Source organism: Anolis sagrei, chromosome X (assembly GCF_037176765.1).
Source record: "Anolis sagrei isolate rAnoSag1 chromosome X, rAnoSag1.mat, whole genome shotgun sequence".
Lineage (NCBI taxonomy): Eukaryota > Metazoa > Chordata > Lepidosauria > Squamata > Dactyloidae > Anolis > Anolis sagrei.
This window is the reverse complement of record NC_090034.1, coordinates 92,660,300-92,678,021: the sequence shown is the minus strand read 5'-3', so window position 1 is coordinate 92,678,021 and position 17,722 is coordinate 92,660,300. Positions and strand designations below refer to the sequence as shown.

The window sequence follows — 17,722 nt, the reverse complement described above, 5'->3', positions numbered from 1 at the left end:
GTCACAGCATTAGGAAGGTTGAGAACCACTGTCTTAAAGGGTAATAGAAGGGTTGTCGTTAAGTGAGGGATACGAAATTTGTAACAAGAAAGTATACAGGTAACATTGTAACTATGGAGAACATTGGTATGGCATCATAGCTTAACTTTGACCTGGGAGCACATAACCAGGTAACAAACAACACTTGCTGAATTTCCTTCTCTAAATCCATTCAAAGATGCAAGAGCCTTCTCCAGTTTTCAGTCTGGCAACCCTATGTATGCGAGTTCGCAAGTTCAATATTCATTTTGCCTTCAAAGCGAAAAAGACGCTTAACCAAGTATCATTAACTGTAGCCCACCATCCGGTCCCCTGGCAATCCAGAGTTATTCATAATTCAGGCCTAACTGATGTGGTTTCTTGTAAAAGTTGCTGAGATAACATATGCGGCTACTCCGAACACTGAAAATAGTGTGCATGCATTTGTCCGTATGGATGTCTTCACAGCTGGTTCTGCGCTATTAAGATGTTTCATGGCGCCTTGCTCATTTCTCCTTTCATCCCTGATGTCCAAATAAAAGGTTTTTAAAAAATTAGGGGGGATTGTCTAGAGCAGTATTCATCTAGAAGAGGCAAATTAGCCAGTGGTTTAGGAGCATAGACTAGGATTGCCACATGAAATACAGCACAGGCTCTTGTACTTTCAATTGCACAAGCAATGGGAAATGGATGAGATTGAGGTCTCAGCAGGACTTGAAGGGTCCTACACATTGGACTGGGGGCCATATATAGGCCACAAACTACACTTTCTTTCTCTCCTGGTCTATAACTGCTATCACTTGACATAGCTATGCTCCCAAAAGATGGAGGAATTGCCGAAGTCCCATAGCATAGCAGTTCAACATATAATATAATGTTGAGCTTGTGTGTGTGTGTCAGGAATGACTTGAGAAACTGCAAGTCACTCCTGGTGTGAGAGAATTGGCCATTGTTCAGGGGACGCCCAGATGTTTTGATATTTTACCATCCTTGTGGGAGGCTTCTCTCAGGTCTCCACATGGGGAGCCAGAGCTGACAGAGGGAGCTCATCTGTGCTTTCCCCGGATTCGAACCTGCGACCTGTTGGTATTCAGTCCTGCCGGCACAAGAGTTTAACCCATTGCGCCACTGGGGGTGCAATGGGTTGAGGCATTTCATAGATTCATAAACTTGTAAGAGACCACAACAGCCTTTAGTCCAACTCTCTGCCCCACAGAAGCATACAATCAAAGCACTTTTGATAGATGGCAACTAGCCTCTGCTTGGACTGCGAGAAGAACCAACCAGTCCATACTTCAGGAAATAAAGCACGACTGCTCATTGGAGGGAAAGATATTAGAGGCAAAGATGAAGTATTTTGGCCACATAATGAGAAGACAGGAAAACTTAGAGAAGACAATGATGCTGAGGAAGATGGAAGGAAAAAGGAAGAGGGGGTGACCAAGGGAAAGATGGATGGTATCCTTGAAGTGACTGGCTTGACTCTGAAGGAGCTGGGGGTGGTGACAGCCGACAGGGAGCTGTAGCGTGGGCTGGTCCATGAGGTCACAAAGAGTCGGAAGTGACCGAACGAATAATCAACAACAAAAGCCTCTGCTTAAAAAACTTCAAAGAAGAAGACTACCACACTCCAAAGCAGTATAGTCCACTGCTGGACAGTTCTTACCATTAGGAAGTTTTTTCTAATGTTTAGGTGGAATCTCTCTTCCTACAATTTGAATCCACTGCTCTGTGTCCTAGTCTCTAATATAATTGTGCACGGATCCATTTTAAGCCATTTCCTTCAGCCAATCCGGATCCTTTGGTTTGTTCAGGTGCATGAAATGGCAAGGGCTCAGCCATTAGGGATTCCACTCTGTAACGGGACCACCTAGCAGCTGATCTCAGCTATCTCCCCTATTTGGCATCGCAATAATCTTTTTTATTAATCCCAGCACACAAAAAGAAAACGCTCATTCTCTGAAAACTACTATCAGTTGCCTCTCCTATAGAGCAGAAAGTAGAAACAGCTGTAAGGAAGCATTAAATCCAAAGTAGAAAGAAGATTAAAGTGTGTCAGGAAAAAAGAGGGTTTTTTTTTTTAAGGAAGCCCAGAAAGGATAGCTCTAGAAGAAAATCGCTCTTCCTTACCTGGAAATGGGAAGCATCCTTAAAATGCCTTGGAAAGAGTATGTGGTGTGGTGCAGGCCTATGAGGGAAAGCATGCCTGCCTGCCTGCAGTGCCAATCCTCTAGAGTAGAAACAGTTTTAAAAAGGCTCTTTAAAGTGTGTGCACCTGTCTACAGCATCTCTCCTCTAGAGTAGAAACAGGTAAGAATCCTTTTTTAAAGTGTGTGTGCCTGCCTGCAGCACCTCTCCTCTAGAGTAGAAACAGGCAAGAAGCCTTTTTAAAAGTGTGTGTGCCTGGCTGCAGCACCTCTCCTCTAGACTAAAAACAGCTTTAAGAAGCCTCCTTAAAATGCCTTAAAAAGAATGTCTGGTGAGATGCAGACCCGGGAGAGAAAGTGTGCATGCCTGCATTCAGCGTCCCTCCTCTAGAGTAGAAACAGCTTTAAGAAGCCTTGAAGCACAAGTGCCAGTCTGCAAAACCTCTCCTCTAGAGTAAAAACTGATAAGAAACCTCTTTAAAGTGTGAGCACCTGTTGGGAACATCTCTCCTCTAGAGTAGAAACAGCTTTAAGAAGCCTTGAAGCACATGTGCCTGCCTGCAAAACCTCTCCTCCAGAGTAAAAACAGATAAGAAACCTCTTTAAAGTGTGAGCACCTGTTGGGAGCATCTCTCCTCTAGAGTAGAAACAGCTTTAAGAAGCCTCATTTAAATGACTTGGAAAGAGTGTGTGGCGTGGTGCAGCCCTGGGAGAGAAAGTGTGCGTGCCTGCCTAGAGCACCTCTCCTCTAGAGTAGAAACAGCTTAAATGCCTAAAATGACCCAAAGGGGAGCTTAGGAAGCCCCCCCCCCAAAGGGCCAGATAGAAAACAAATCTTTTAGCACCCCAGAGCAAAAACAGACATCTGCCCTCCCAAATTCGGGATCGGAGTGCCTGCTGAAATTCAGGACATTAAAACAGATTGTGGTTTCCTTGGATTGCACAAGTCTAGCCTCCAGAGCATCAGAAAACAAGCCTGCCCCTCTGCAACATGATAGCCTTTCAAATAATTAAACCTGGTATCACATCCTCTTTCAGCCATCTCTGGACTTCCCATAGATCCTCTGAGCTATTGCGCTAACCTTTCCATGCCTCATGGAGAGCAGGAATGGGAAAACATAGAAGCATCTGGTAATGTCCCCATAGCCAGACGTGAAATGATTACATCCCCTGCTGGGATCTACTGGAAGTCTCAGTGGCTGATGTAATAACCTGGCAGCTGATTGCAGGGGCATAGCCAGATGATGCTATGATCTCTTCCCTCTGCCTCTGCTTCTCACTTGGCATGGAATAGCCATGTGTAAGGGCTTCAGGAGATTAGGTCTGGGTGTGTATGTGTTGATGATTTCTGTAGAGGGTGGAAATGAATATCAATCTCTGCATCAACCAAAAATAGACATCAGGTGTAAGCTTAATTTACTCTTGTGTGCGCCTCTAGCAGGATGCCAGCCATTGAGGGCACCAGACTGGGAAAGTTATATATAATTATAGAAATTGGGGAGGGGGGATTCATTCTGCAAGATTCTCGGGGGGGGGGGGACCATTCTTTGGCATTGCACCAAAGTATGCAAAACAGTGTTGCTTTCTGCTGTTTTTAAGTGTGGTTTGGAAATGACTTTAAAAAGAGATCTGGGAGGAGAAGAGATGTTTGTGAATATTTATGAAAGAAAGATTGTGTGTGTGCATGCGTCCATGTGTGTGTGCTATATATACACCAGGGAATCTCCTTCCGTCCGCCCCCCCCTTCCCCTGCCGACACTGCAGACCTGGCTGCCTCCTTATCTCCTGCTCTAATCCATTCCTCCTCTCCCCCTCTCTGCTTCCATCTTTCCCTTCTGCTGCCTCTGCATTTTCCACCTGGCTGCTCCCTCCGCGTTTCCTGCATCTCAGTGCTGGGCTAGTAAAGCTCAGGCGCATTGTTCAAATTGGGCAGATGTTCCTCCAGCTGCCCTAGTATGGGCTGCCTTGCTGCAATTTCTACAAAAAAAAGGGAGTCAAGGCTCGAATGGAAACTACAGTGAATTGGAGATGGCTTGGAATTGTTTGCATTGGGATTCTATCCTCAGCTTGATCTTTAGGAAAAGCACAGCCAAAGCTTGCTTTGAAAGGTCTATATAGAAGACACCAAAGGATAATAAGCATCATTGCTATGAATCCCAGAAGGCTTGTTTATTTCAGTGAAGGCAATAAAGTGGTGGCTCAGATGTACAATATGATCCTTGTATCTGCAGCACCGGTATGTTATCTCTGGATGTTTTCTAGGGACTCCAGGTATACTTCCACTAGAGATTGACCATAGTGTTGGGCTGAAGGACCTAGCAAAGCATAGAATTGTACCCTCTTTAGGCATTTCCCAAGTCCTCCACCATAATAATAATAATAATAATAATAATAATAATAATAATAATAATAGACAAATGTGCCACAGTGGCATTAAAGAAAGCGAAAATTACACAAAGCAAGGGCATAGAGATGCCAAATGGACAAACCATCAGAGTGAAGCCTATAAATATCTGGGCATACTATAGTTGGACAATATCAAGCATGGACATGTGAAAAATGTGGTCAGCAAAGAATATATCCAAAGAGTCAGAAAGGTTTTGAAGAGCAAATTAAATGGCGGAAATACAATCAAGGCTTTCAACACCTGGGCCATCCCCATCATTGGATACACTGCTGGAATTGTGAACCGGACACAAGCAGAGCTGGATGGTCTGGACAGAAAAACAAGAAAACTGATGACAATCCATTACGCATTACACCCGTGTAGTGATGTCGACAGACTTTACCTGCCCAGCTTTGAGTTGGTAGAACAGAAGCTTTCCGAAGCTCTAGGTGCTCTTACTGCCTATTACAGGGAAAACCAGCTGATCCCCAACCCATCTAAAACACAGACATGTGCCTTTCATCTCAAGAACAGAGAAGCATCCCGAGCTCTGAAGATCACCTGGGAAGGAATCCCACTGGAGCATTGCAGTGCACCCAAATACCTGGGAGTCACTCTGGACCGTGCTCTTACCTAGAAGAAGCACTGCCTGAACATCAAGCAAAAAGTGGGTGCTAGAAACAATATCATACGAAAGCTGACTGGCACAACCTGCGGATCACAGCCAGACTCAGTGAAGACATCTGCCCTTGCGCTGTGCTACTCTGCTGCTGAGTATGCATGCCCAGTGTGGAACACATCTCACCACACTAAAACAGTGGATGTGGCTCTTAATGAGACATGCCGCATTATCACGGGGTGTCTGCGCCCTACACCACTGGAGAAATTACACTGCTTAGCCAGTATTGCAACACCTGACATCCGCCGGGAAGTAGCAGCCAATAGTGAAAGGACCAAGGCAGAGACATCTCCAGCTCATCCCTTGTTTGGGTATCAGCCAGCACGCCAACGACTTAAATCTAGACATAGTTTTCTAAGATCTACAGAGACACTCGCTGGAACACCTCAGCAAGCGAGAGTCCAAAAGTGGCAGGCCCAAACCCAGCACCTCAACCAATGGCTGATACCCAATGAGAGACTCCCTCCTGGGCACACAGAAGACTGGGCGACTTGGAAGGCACTGAACAGACTGCGCTCTGGCACCACGAGATGCAGAGCCAACCTCAAGAAATGGGGCTTCAAAGTGGAATCCTCGGCATGCGAGTGTGGAGAAAAGCAAACCACTGACCACCTGCTCCAATGCAATCTGAGCCCTGCCACATGCACCATGGAGGACCTTATTGCAGCAACACCGGAAGCACTCCAAGTGGCCAGATACTGGTCAAAGGACATTTAACCAACTACCAAACTCACAAGATGTGTATTTTTCTGTCTGTTTGCTTTGTTCTGTTAGAAATGTAATATATAATGGACTGGTTGCTCTGACACGACAAATAAACCTGCCCAGAAAATCAGGAGGCAGAGGGCTTCTGCTAGTGAAACAAATGGTAGAAGAAGAGAAACACGCACTGGCAGATTATGTGAAAGGCAGTCAAGAACCAACATTGAGGGAAGTCAATAGTAGTAAACTGCTTAAAGTACAAAAGCCAAAGAGGGAATACCGTAAAAACACAATCCAGAGCAGAAGAGAAAACTGGCGAAAGAAGGCTCTCCATGGACAGTTCCTGGGAAAAATTGAGAGCCAAATTGACAAAGAAAAAACATGGCTGTGGCTCACAAATGGAACTCTGGAAAAGGAGACAAAGGAGGGCCTGATTCTGGCAGCCCAAGAACAAGCCATTCGAACCAATGCCATCAAAGCCAGAATAGAAAAGTCGACAACAGATCCCAAATGTAGACTCTGCAAGGAAGCAGATGAAACAATAGATTACATCCTCAATTGCTGCAAGAAGATCACACAGACAGACTACAAGCAGAGGCATAACACCGTTGCTCAGATGATTCATTGGAACTTGTGCCACAAATACCATCTGCCTGTGAAAAAGAACTGGTGGGGTCACAAACCGGAAAGAGTTACAGAAAATGAACATGTCAAGCTACTCTGCGACTTCCAGATTCAGACAGACAGACTTTTGAAGCACAACACTCATGATCTCATGATCGTGTTAAAAAACGAAGCATGGATTTTCGATGTTGCAATACCAGGTGACAGCAGGATTGAAGAGAAACAACTGGAAAAGCTGACACGATATGAGGATTTAAAGATCGAACTGCAAAGACTGTGGCACAAGCCAGTCAAGGTGGTCCCAGTGGTGATCGGCACACTGGGTGCAGTGCCTAAAGACCTTGGCCTGCACTTAAACACAATTGGCACTGACAAAATTACCATCTGCCAGCTGCAGAAGGCCACCTTACTGGGATCTGCACGCATTATTCGCCGATACATCACACAGTCCTAGACACTTGGGAAGTGTCCAACGTGTGATCCAATACAACAGCCAGCAGAGTGTCTGCTGTGGACTCATCTTGTTGTGTTTCTAATAAATAATAATAATAATAATAATAATAATAATAATGGCAATGGGTGCCGATCTCAGCCAGCAGTTGGAAAAAATAAACATTGACAAAATTACAATCTGTCAATTGCAAAAGACCACCTTACTTGAATCTGCACACATCATTCGAAAATACATCACACAGTCCTAGACACTTGGGAAGTGTTCTACTTGTGATTTTGTGATACAAAATCCAGCGTATATATCTCATTTGCTTCGACATACTGTGGTTTTGTGTCAGAATGATGATGATGATGATGATGATGATGATGATGATGATGATGATGATGATTGGCACACTGGGTGCAGTGCCTAAAGACTTTGGCCTGCACTTAAACAAAATCAGCACTGAAAAAATTTCCATCTGTCAGCTGCAAAAGGCCACCCTACTGGGATCTTCACGCATTATTTGCCAATACAGTCCTAGACACTTGGGAAGTGTCCGATGTGTAATCCAATACAATAGCCAGCACTGTGACCTTGTTTGCTGTGCACTAATCTTTTCGTGTTAATAATAATAATAACAACAACAACAACAACAACAACAATTCTTACCCACCTCTTTTCATGGCTCGAGGTGAGTTATAATACTGCTAAAACACATAATCAAAACACATAATCATTTAAAAACACTCCATAGAATAGACGTATTAAAACATATAAAATATCTATTAAAATACACAAAACAAAAGTTAGACAAAGAGTTTAAAATTCGTCATTATGTATGCTCCCATTGTCTTTTGTTCAGTAGGGTCCCTTATCTACAATTGCATGTAAAGTCCTGGGATGCATCCCCTGCACACTTGAAATAGCCAGTCATGCTTTGTTGTGATGCCATGGAAGGGTTGCCAGACGAGCAAAAAAAATATTGCCATTCTTCTACAAACTTCAGTTATAAGTGACCTAATGTGTGTGGGATTGAACTGAGTAGTTTCACAATGTGTGTATTCACCTAGGGCAGTGGTTCCCAACCTGTGGTCCATGGACCACCAGTGGTCCGCAAGAACTAAAATATGGTCCATGGCCTCACCATTACTACACCGTTGCAACGACAGCAACTGGTCTTGCAAAACCCTCTTATAGTGCCGAGGCTATTAAACATGGTTTTCTGTGGGCAAGCAGATGGCGACTACTGAGTGGCATATGTTCTGTATCAGAAACTAGAGTTGATGTGGTCTGTTCAATGCAATTTTCTGAATCAGCACCCCAAACAACCAAACCAAATCTAAAGTTGACCAAATTTGACTGATTTGTAACCCTTTTGGTACTAATGTTGAAGAGTGGTCCCTGGTCAAAGTGGTCCCTGGTATATATATATAAAAAGGTTGGGAACCACTGACCTAGGGGATGCTGGAAAGTGGCAACATTTGGAATTCTGGTTGCAAAATGTTAGCAATTTGATTGACTGATGCACTATGGCCTGATGCATCAGGGGCACCAATGTACATTAGGATTATCCCCACTGCACATCTAAACTCTGCTCTCAAAAGAGCAAAGCATAAAAGGAGTGCTGGTGTGCAGGAGAAGTTCCTTCCTAGACGTGCTTCTTGACAATTCACTAGTATAGTTTTGTTGCAGTTCTGCGATGTAGCATGGACTGATACATTGACAAAATGTTGACTGCGACGTAGAATCTCAGCCCATGCTTAGAAGCATCTTCACATCTAAAGTGATATAATTCTTACTGTTATCCCAAGTTGAGGGTATCTGCAGGTCTACCACATGTTTTACTGTCCCTAAAACCAAAACCCAAAATAACCAGTTGTCCATTTGCAGTTTTCTAAGACCTCTTAGGGGTTGAAACAACGTGTGGGCCACATGTGACATGTTTCAAATAGGGTTGTGCGATTCGTCAAAAATCCATACCATTTTCGGTCCCCCATTCCAATTTTTTTTGGGAACTTCCCAATATTGGGAAGGGGAAATACTGTTTCTCGGATCCATTAGCCAGATGCTCTGGTTTCACTTTGGAAAGGTCTGTCTCGTTGATAGCAATGGGGGGGGGGGGGGGGGGCTTCCAAGCCTCCTCTTTCTGTCATGTTTAGGGCTATTGAGATGAAAATAGCCACATTTGGGGGACACATTTACCATATTTAGAACATTTGGGTCATCCTCTGTTTTTAGGAAATTCTTAATGTTACTACAAAAAAAACTCCTTTAAAAACATCAGAAAGGGTATTCCCTAGTATTTCTCCACAGCGACAGTATATGAGCAGCAGCAGCAGAGCATCATTCCTGCCAACTTGCATAAAGATCCACACATATTTATTATAGTCCCCTCAGGGAGATATGGCGGGATATGTATGAAAATGTGTGTGTGTGTGTGTGTAAGTGTGTGTGCGTGCATTGCAGTACTTTTGCAGGCACACACAAACCAGAAAAATAGGGGAAAGAGGATTTTCTTTTGGCCAGGCTTCTGGCTTTGCTCAGTACATACACAGAATCTAGAAGAAAATAGCAGATAAAGTCAGGTGAACTAACTAGAACTTTTTGAAGGGGATAATTAAAAAAATGGGGGGGGGGAGGCTGCTGGACTGGCGCAGGACATATACACAGCTATGGAATGCCTTTCCTAGGGATATTAGATCGGCCCCCTCCCTCCTAACATTTCAAAAAGGAGTTAAAACCTGGCTTTTTGAGCAAGCATTTGCAAATGCAGTGTAACAGGCTAATTTAGATCCACGGAACGATTAACAAGGCGACTGGAAAATGATTTTAGTAATGAGATGCTGAGGACTTGTGTTTTATTGATCTTATTGTTCCTATTGTTTTTATATGGTTTATATTTTATGTTAATGCTTTTAATTACATTTTATGTTGTTGGGGGCATTGAATTATGCTGATTGTAAACCGCCTTGAGTTGCCTTCGGGCTGAGAAAGGTAGTATATAATTACGGTAAATAAATAAATAAATACACACACAAGCCAGAAGATAGGGCTCCGATGTGTATAGCAAAAAGGCCGAGTGTTAAAGAGGTGAAAGGGCTTTTTATCTTCTTTTTTTTTTTTTGGGGGGGGGGGGGGGAAGGGGAGCGACTTAGGCTGCTGGTGCAGGACAGAAGCCAGAAGATAGGGATCAGGAAATTCTCCCTCTGAGGATTCAAGAGAGCCACGCAATTCCCTAAACCTATTGCACAGTCAACTTAAAGACAAACAGACCTCAAAATACTTAAAACAAACAAAAACACCAAACAAATGAAAGCCTTTAAACTCACACCCACCCACTCCTCCATAGCAAAATCTATATAAATAAAAATGTAATGTTCGTTTGTGGGATTAACATAACTCAAAAACCACTGAACGAATTATCCAAATTTGGACAAAATACACATATCAGGCCATCAAGTGACCATCACTCATAAAAACACTGAAAAACACAGCGGAAGAGACTTAAAAAGCTTTTTTTAAAAAGCAAAAAGACGCTACAGTGCATGTGTAAAAATGACTCCCCCTGACAAACAAAACAAACAATAGTGTATCCACACTCTCTTCCAGACTACAGTTCCCATCATCCTCTAGACCAGGCCCTTTAGGAGAGGAGGATGATCCAAATGCATTGCTTCCAAGATGGAAGCTTTCTTCTCCTTGGATTTCTTTGAGAGCATCCCAATCCCTGCATATTTCCAATTTCCTATCCCCGGACTGCAACTCCCAGCAATCCTCCAGATAGATAGATTAGATAGAGATGATAGGTAGGTAGGTAGGTACTAGGTAGGTAGATCGATCAGGAGGATGGCTGGGAATTGCAGTCCAAGAATAGATAGAGAACAGGGAGAAAGAGGAAGGGGAAGAAAAGGGAGGGAAGGAAGGAAGGAAGGAAGGAAGGAAGGAAGGAAGGAAGGAAGGAAGGAAGGAAGGAAGGAAGGAAGAGGGAGGGAGGGAGGGAGGGAGGGAAGGGGAGAAAGAAAGGAGTACAGAAAAAGGGAGGGAAGGTTGGCCACAGCAATGCGTGGCAGTTACAGCTAGTTACTTGTAAAATACAAAAGGATATTAAACTAAGAAAAATTATTAATGCAGAAGAAAAATAAATAGGAATTCTCAAAAAGCGTCCCTGTTCCCTAAGCAAGTAGCTAGTACTAGAACAGCAGCACTGAGAGACACTGAGAGCAATCTCTCCCTCTCAGATGCTTGGATGCTATAGAACAGTGTTTCTCAACCTGGGGGTTGGGACCCCTGGAGGGGTCATGAGGGGGTGTCAGGGGGGTCACCAAAGATCACCAGAAAACACAGTATTTTCTGTTGGTCATGGAGGTTCGGTGTGGGAAGTTTGGCCCAATTCAATAGTTGGTAGGGTTCAGACTGCTCTTTGTTTGTAGATGAACTATAAATCCCAGTAACTACAACTCCCAAATATCAAGGTCTATTTTCCCCAAACCCCACTAGTGTTTATATTTCGGCATATTGAGAATTCGTGCCAAGTTTGGTCCAGAACCATCATTATTTGACTCCACAGTGCTCTCTGGATAAAGGTGAACTACAACTCCCAAAACTCAAGGTCAATGCCCACCAAACCCTTCCAGTATTTTCTGTTGGTCATGGGAGTTCAATATCATCATTGGTGGTGTTCAGAATGCTCTTTGATTGTAGGTGAACTATAGATTCCAGCAATTACAACTCCCACAGGACAAAATCAATACCCTTCCCCAATCCCACCAGTATTCAAATTTGGATGTATTGGGTATTTGTGCCAAATTTGGTCCAGTGTATGAAAATACACCCTGCATATCGGATATAAATCATAATAATAATAATAATAAAAACTTTATTTATACCCCGCCTCCATCCCCCCAAGGGTACTCGGCGTGGCTTACATAAGGCCACGCCCATCAATACAGTAAGCACAATATAAACACAAAAAACACAACAGATAATCAAAAAATAAGTTACATAAAATGCAAAACCATATTTGCATTACTATTCATAACAGCAAGAAAATGACAGTTATGAAGTAGAAATGAAAATAATTTTATGGTTGGGGGTCACCATAACATGAGGAAGCGTATTAAAGGGTCATGGCATTAGGAAGGTTGAGAACCACTGCTATTGAAAAATGGCAGAGCTCGCCCTAGTATAGACTAGCTTTGCCAAAACACACATGATCCCCTTTCTTTTTCTGATTGGCTCTGGCAATGCTGGAGAGGGGGGAACCCCGTGCATGGCTGCTCTTCTCACATGGCAGCCGAATACAGCTGAAGATAATAATAATAATAATAATAATAATAATAATAATAACTTTATTCTTATATCCCACCACCATCTCCCCGAAGGGATTCAGGGCAACTTACATATGGGACAAAATGCCCACAAGACTTAAATACAAAACAATCCATTAAGGCAAAACACAATTAAAATAAGAACATAGTAAAATACAATGATCCTGATAAAAACACAATTAAATAAAACATAAGAATATAAAACAGCAGAGCTGAAACTCGATCAAAACCATGCTCAACAAAAACCAATAACCAGTAATGCAATGGGCATATAAGATCAGCAGGTTTCCCATTACTGCCAGTCCCTGGCTGCCCCGCCTGCCCACCCGCCTTGCATCCACGGATTAGGTTACTGATTTTAGCTGAATCCACTGAATACAAAATGCTGAGTCAATATCGTGCACATTTCTAGTTTTAATGCAGAATTGTGGTTTCCGGAGGTCCAGGTTTTGGCTGGTGACATTAGGTTTTCTGAAGGTTTCAGGGGCACAAAATTGGGTGAGTTCCATATGTACCCAAGTGTCAGAAGTTGCTGATTTGGGACAATGTTGTTTTACTGTCATATGGATACTTAAAAAAAAAGAAAGAAATAAAACTACAGAAAACATGATTTTCTGGTGGTAGCTAATGTAATTTGGAAAGAGACTAAGAGCTCAACCAGTCTGCCTCAAAGTATGGAGAGTTTCCCAATCTATTTGCTTTGGTTGTACTTGTATGTTCATGGATTACATCCAATCATCCCCTGCAAGAAAAAAATGCTGCCTTCCCTCTGTCTCTCCCTTGTTTTCCTCCTCCCTTCCTGCTGATCGCGTGCCACATCTCATCTTATGATACATTTCAGAAACTGATTTCTATCCATTTCCACTGACCCTTTAAAAAAACCCTGGAGTTTTAGTTAAAGTGCTAAAGTGCTTTAGCAATATTATACCAGTTAAGCTTTAGGATCCTTTTGTTTTAGTGCTAATATCCGTCTTTCCCTTGCGTGATCTCTGTCGAATCTGTGTTGTGGAAGTAATAGCCTCGTTTACTTAGAGATCTTCGCCTTGTGTATTATGAGCCACTTTGGGTCACAATTCTGAAGGGAAAAATGATATATAAATAAATATCATAATAATGATTGACTGGATCTGTCATAGTAGAAATAGATGCCAAGTAGCCAGCACAGTAGGCCCTCCATTTCCATGAAGGTCTAGGGTTCGGGACCCCTGCAAACTTCTGCCTTCGAATCTCTAGGTCCTCCCAAACGACACTATGGCCAACTTCCTCAGGTCATGCTGGAGGACCTAGAGATTTCTAGAGAAATTCAGTTTTTCACTTTCTATGGTGGTCCTGTGCCCCTTATCCAGGCATGGGCAAACTTTCTAACTTGAGGGCCACAGGGTGGGCAGGTGAATTGGGAGGAAGGGGGTTATCCCGAAGTCCCCTCCCTGCTCTTTCCTCCCCTTCCTCTTTTCTTTCGGAGGCAGAAAGTGAAGGAAAGACAGGAAACATTTGGATCCTAAAAGGGTTGGCCTTGGTGAGATGGTGGATGGAAGAGAAAAAGTGTATCCATTAGACCCTGTATTGCCTACTCCTGATATAGAATCCTAGAATCCTTGTGTTGGAAGAGACCCCCAAGAGTCATCCAGTCCAACCTCCTGCCATGCAGCAAGGTACAATCAAAGCACTCCCCGATAGACAGCCTCTGCGGAAATGCCTCCAAAGAAGAGGACTCCACCACACTCCCAGGCAACCTATGCCACTCTCCAACAGCTCTTACTCTCAAGAAGTTCTTCCTAATCTTTTCAGTGGAATCCCTTTCTCTGCCATTTGAACCCATTGCTCCCTAGTGCCCTGGTCTCCAGTCAGTTTTCCATCTCCTCCTCCTTCTCAATGGGACACCCTTTTAAATCTTGAAACATGGTTCTCATGTTCCCTCTCTACCTTCTCTTTTCCCAGATAAACATCCCCCAGGAGGAAGGGAAAAGAGAAGGAAGGAAGGAAGGAAGGAAAAGAGATGGAGTGAAGGAGTGAGGGAAGAGGGAATGAAGGAAGGGTGAAAGGGAAGGAAGGAGGGAGGGAGGGTGGAAGAAAGAGGGAGGGAGGGAAGGAAGGAAGGAAGCAGGAAGGAAAGAGAGAAGGAAGGATGGATGGTGCGAGAGAAGAGGGCCTGAGAAAAGAGCCCAAGGGCCCATCCAGCCCCCCAGTCTGGGTTTGTTCATACCTGTCCTAATCCCAGAGAAGGCTGACTATAAAAACCAGCTGAAGCAGTTCTTTCTTCACCCGATATCTGATGTTGGGGGCTGGCAACCCATTACGCATGTGTCAGGGGCCAGAGCCATATTTGTGTCCATTGAGTACAACTCCTCCTTCCTTTCTTTTAATTTATAGCCTGCCTTTCTACTGATATGGTGGCTTTGCTTACAACAAATCCACTCCAGCTGAAACCTCTGTGATACCAAAGGTTTAACAACTGAATAAACAGTTCTGTTCAAAAAAGTGAATCAAAGTAGTTTAAAAACACATTAAAATGTTGTAAAAAGGCTAAAAGCATAACATATTCTATTAAAAGATCCTTCTGCCACAGTAAATTAAGAGCCAAAGACCTGCCTCAATTAAAAGGCCTTTGCCTTCCAGCATTAAAAGAACAAACGAGGCCAAGTCAGCCTCCTCTGCAGCAGACTTTGGGTCAGAGGAGCCTCTTTCCTTTCTTTCTGCTCCAGGGAGCAGTCAGTGGGCATGGGCTGGCACCAGCAAGGCTTAAAGTCAAAAGCACTCCCCCATTGTGGCAAATTCTCAAGTACAGAGGTTCATTGTAACACTCTCATATTGAAGTCCATCAATTAGCCTGTTCTATAACAGAGTCTCACTAACATGATCTCACTAACATTCCTAGCGAATATACAGTGGAAGTGAAGAACAGATTTGAAGGACTAGATTTAGTAAACAGAGTCCCAGAAGAACTATGGACAGAAGTCCGCGACATTGTTCAGGAGGCGGCAACAAAGTACGTTCCAAAGAAAAAGAAAACCAAGAAGGCAAAATGGTTGTCTGCTGAGACACTGGAAGTAGCCCAAGAAAGGAGGAAAGCAAAAGGAAACAGGGATAAGGGGAGATATGCCCAGTTAAATGCGCAATTCCAGAGGTTAGCCAGAAGAGATAAGGAACTATTTTTAAATAAGCAATGCATGGAAGTGGAAGAAGACAACAGAATAGGAAGGACAAGAGACCTCTTCCAGAAAATTAGAAACATTGGAGGTAAATTTCAGGCAAAAATTGGTATGATAAGAAACAAAGATGGCAGGGACCTAACAGAAGCTGAAGAGATCAAGAGAAGGTGGCGAGACTATACAGAAGATCTGTATAGGAAGGATAATAATATTGAGGATAGTTATGATGGTGTGGTGAATGAATTAGAACCAGACATCCTGAGGAGTGAGGTTGAATGGGCCTTAAGAAGCATTGCTAACAACAAGGCAGCAGGAGACGATGGGATCCCAGCTGAACTGTTTAAAATCTTAAAAGATGATGCTGTCAAGGTGATGCATGCCATTTGCCAGCAAATATGGAAAACACAAGAATGGCCATCAGACTGGAAAAAATCAATGTATATCCCCATACCAAAAAAGGGAAATGCGAAAGACTGCTCCAACTTCCGTACAGTGGCCCTTATTTCTCATGCCAGTAAGGTAATGCTCAAGATCCTGCAAGGAAGACTCCAGCAATACATGGAGCGAGAGTTGCCAGATGTTCAAGCTGGGTTTAGAAAAGGCAGAGGAACGAGAGACCAGATTGCCAATATCCGCTGGATAATGGAGAAAGGCAGGGAGTTTCAGAAAAACATCTACTTCTGCTTCATTGACTATTCTAAAGCCTTTGACTGTGTGGATCATAAAAAATTGTGGCAAGTTCTTGGTGGGATGGGCATACCAAGCCACCTTGTCTCTCTCCTGAGGAATCTGTACAAGGACCAAGTAGCAACAGTCAGAACTGACCATGGAACAACCGACTGGTTCAAGATTGGGAAAGGCGTACGGCAAGGCTGCATACTCTCACCCAACCTTTTTAACTTGTATGCAGAACACATCATGCGATGTGCGGGGCTGGATGAATGCAAAGCTGGGGTGAAAATTGCTGGAAGAAACATTAACAACCTCAGATATGCAGATGACACCACTCTGATGGCCGAAAGCGAGGAGGAGCTGAGGAGCCTTCTAATCAAGGTGAAAGAAGAAAGCGCAAAAGCCGGGTTGCAGCTAAACATCAAAAAAACCAAGATTATGGCAACAAGAATGATTGACAACTGGAAAATAGAGGGAGAAACCGTGGAGGCTGTGACAGACTTTGTATTTCTAGGTGCAAAGATTACTGCAGATGCAGACTGTAGCCAGGAAATCAGAAGACGCTTACTTCTTGGGAGGAGAGCAATGTCCAATCTCGATAAAATAGTGAAGAGTAGAGACATCAGACTGGCAACAAAGATCCGCCTAGTCAAAGCCATGGTATTCCCTGTAGTCACCTACGGATGTGAGAGCTGGACCTTAGGGAAGGCTGAGCGAAGGAAGATCGATGCTTTTGAGCTGTGGTGTTGGAGGAAAGTGCTGAGAGTGCCTTGGACTGCGAGAAGATCCAACCAGTCCATCCTCCAGGAAATAAAGCCTGGCTGCTCACTGGAGGGAAAGATACTAGAGACAAAGTTGAAGTACTTTGGCCACATCATGAGGAGACAGGAAAGCCTAGAGAAGACAATTATGCTGGGGAAAGTGGAAGGCAAAAGGAAGAGGGGCCGACCAAGGGCAAGATGGATGGATGGCATCCTTGAAGTGACTGGACTGACCTTGAGGGAGCTGAGGGTGGTAACGGCCGACAGGGAGCTCTGGCGTAGGCTGGTCCATGAGGTCACGAAGAGTCGGAGACGACTGAACGAATGAACAACATAACAGAGTCTATCCTCACCTCTAACAGGCTTTTTGTAAAGTCAGTGCCTCTTCATTACACATTTGAGATCAAAGCAGCAGAAAATATTCTAAAGGAATACCGGGTCCATACAGGTGTTGTCTAACTTGCTGTCCTCTCCTTTTTGCTTTTTTAAAATTAATGTTGTATTTTGAAATGGTCATATGTCTTGTCAAATAAATTATTATTATTATTATTATTATTATTATTATTATTATTATTATTGCACTCAGCCCTAGAACAAATTACCAGAACCAGGAGAGTTCAGAGGACTTTGCTTTGATTTGTATCTTGATAAAGAACTTTTCAAAATTAGCTCTTAGATTTGATCCAAAGCACTTGACATGCCTTCTAAAAATAGAATGTGGAATAACCCAATCTGACAGATTCACTTATCAAGACAGAGAACTTTGAATGCCTACCTACATCTTGTTTTTGTTTGTTTTTGTTTAGCTTTGGATCCTTGTG

The 17,722-nt window shown here is 43.4% G+C and overlaps 1 protein-coding gene across 1 annotated transcript in view; it reads left to right on the top strand.

The window, feature by feature from the left end:
• LOC132780267 (igLON family member 5) overlaps nucleotides 1-17,722 on the top strand; it is a 244,202-nt gene that overhangs the window by 90,936 nt on the left and 135,544 nt on the right. The window lies entirely within an intron of this gene.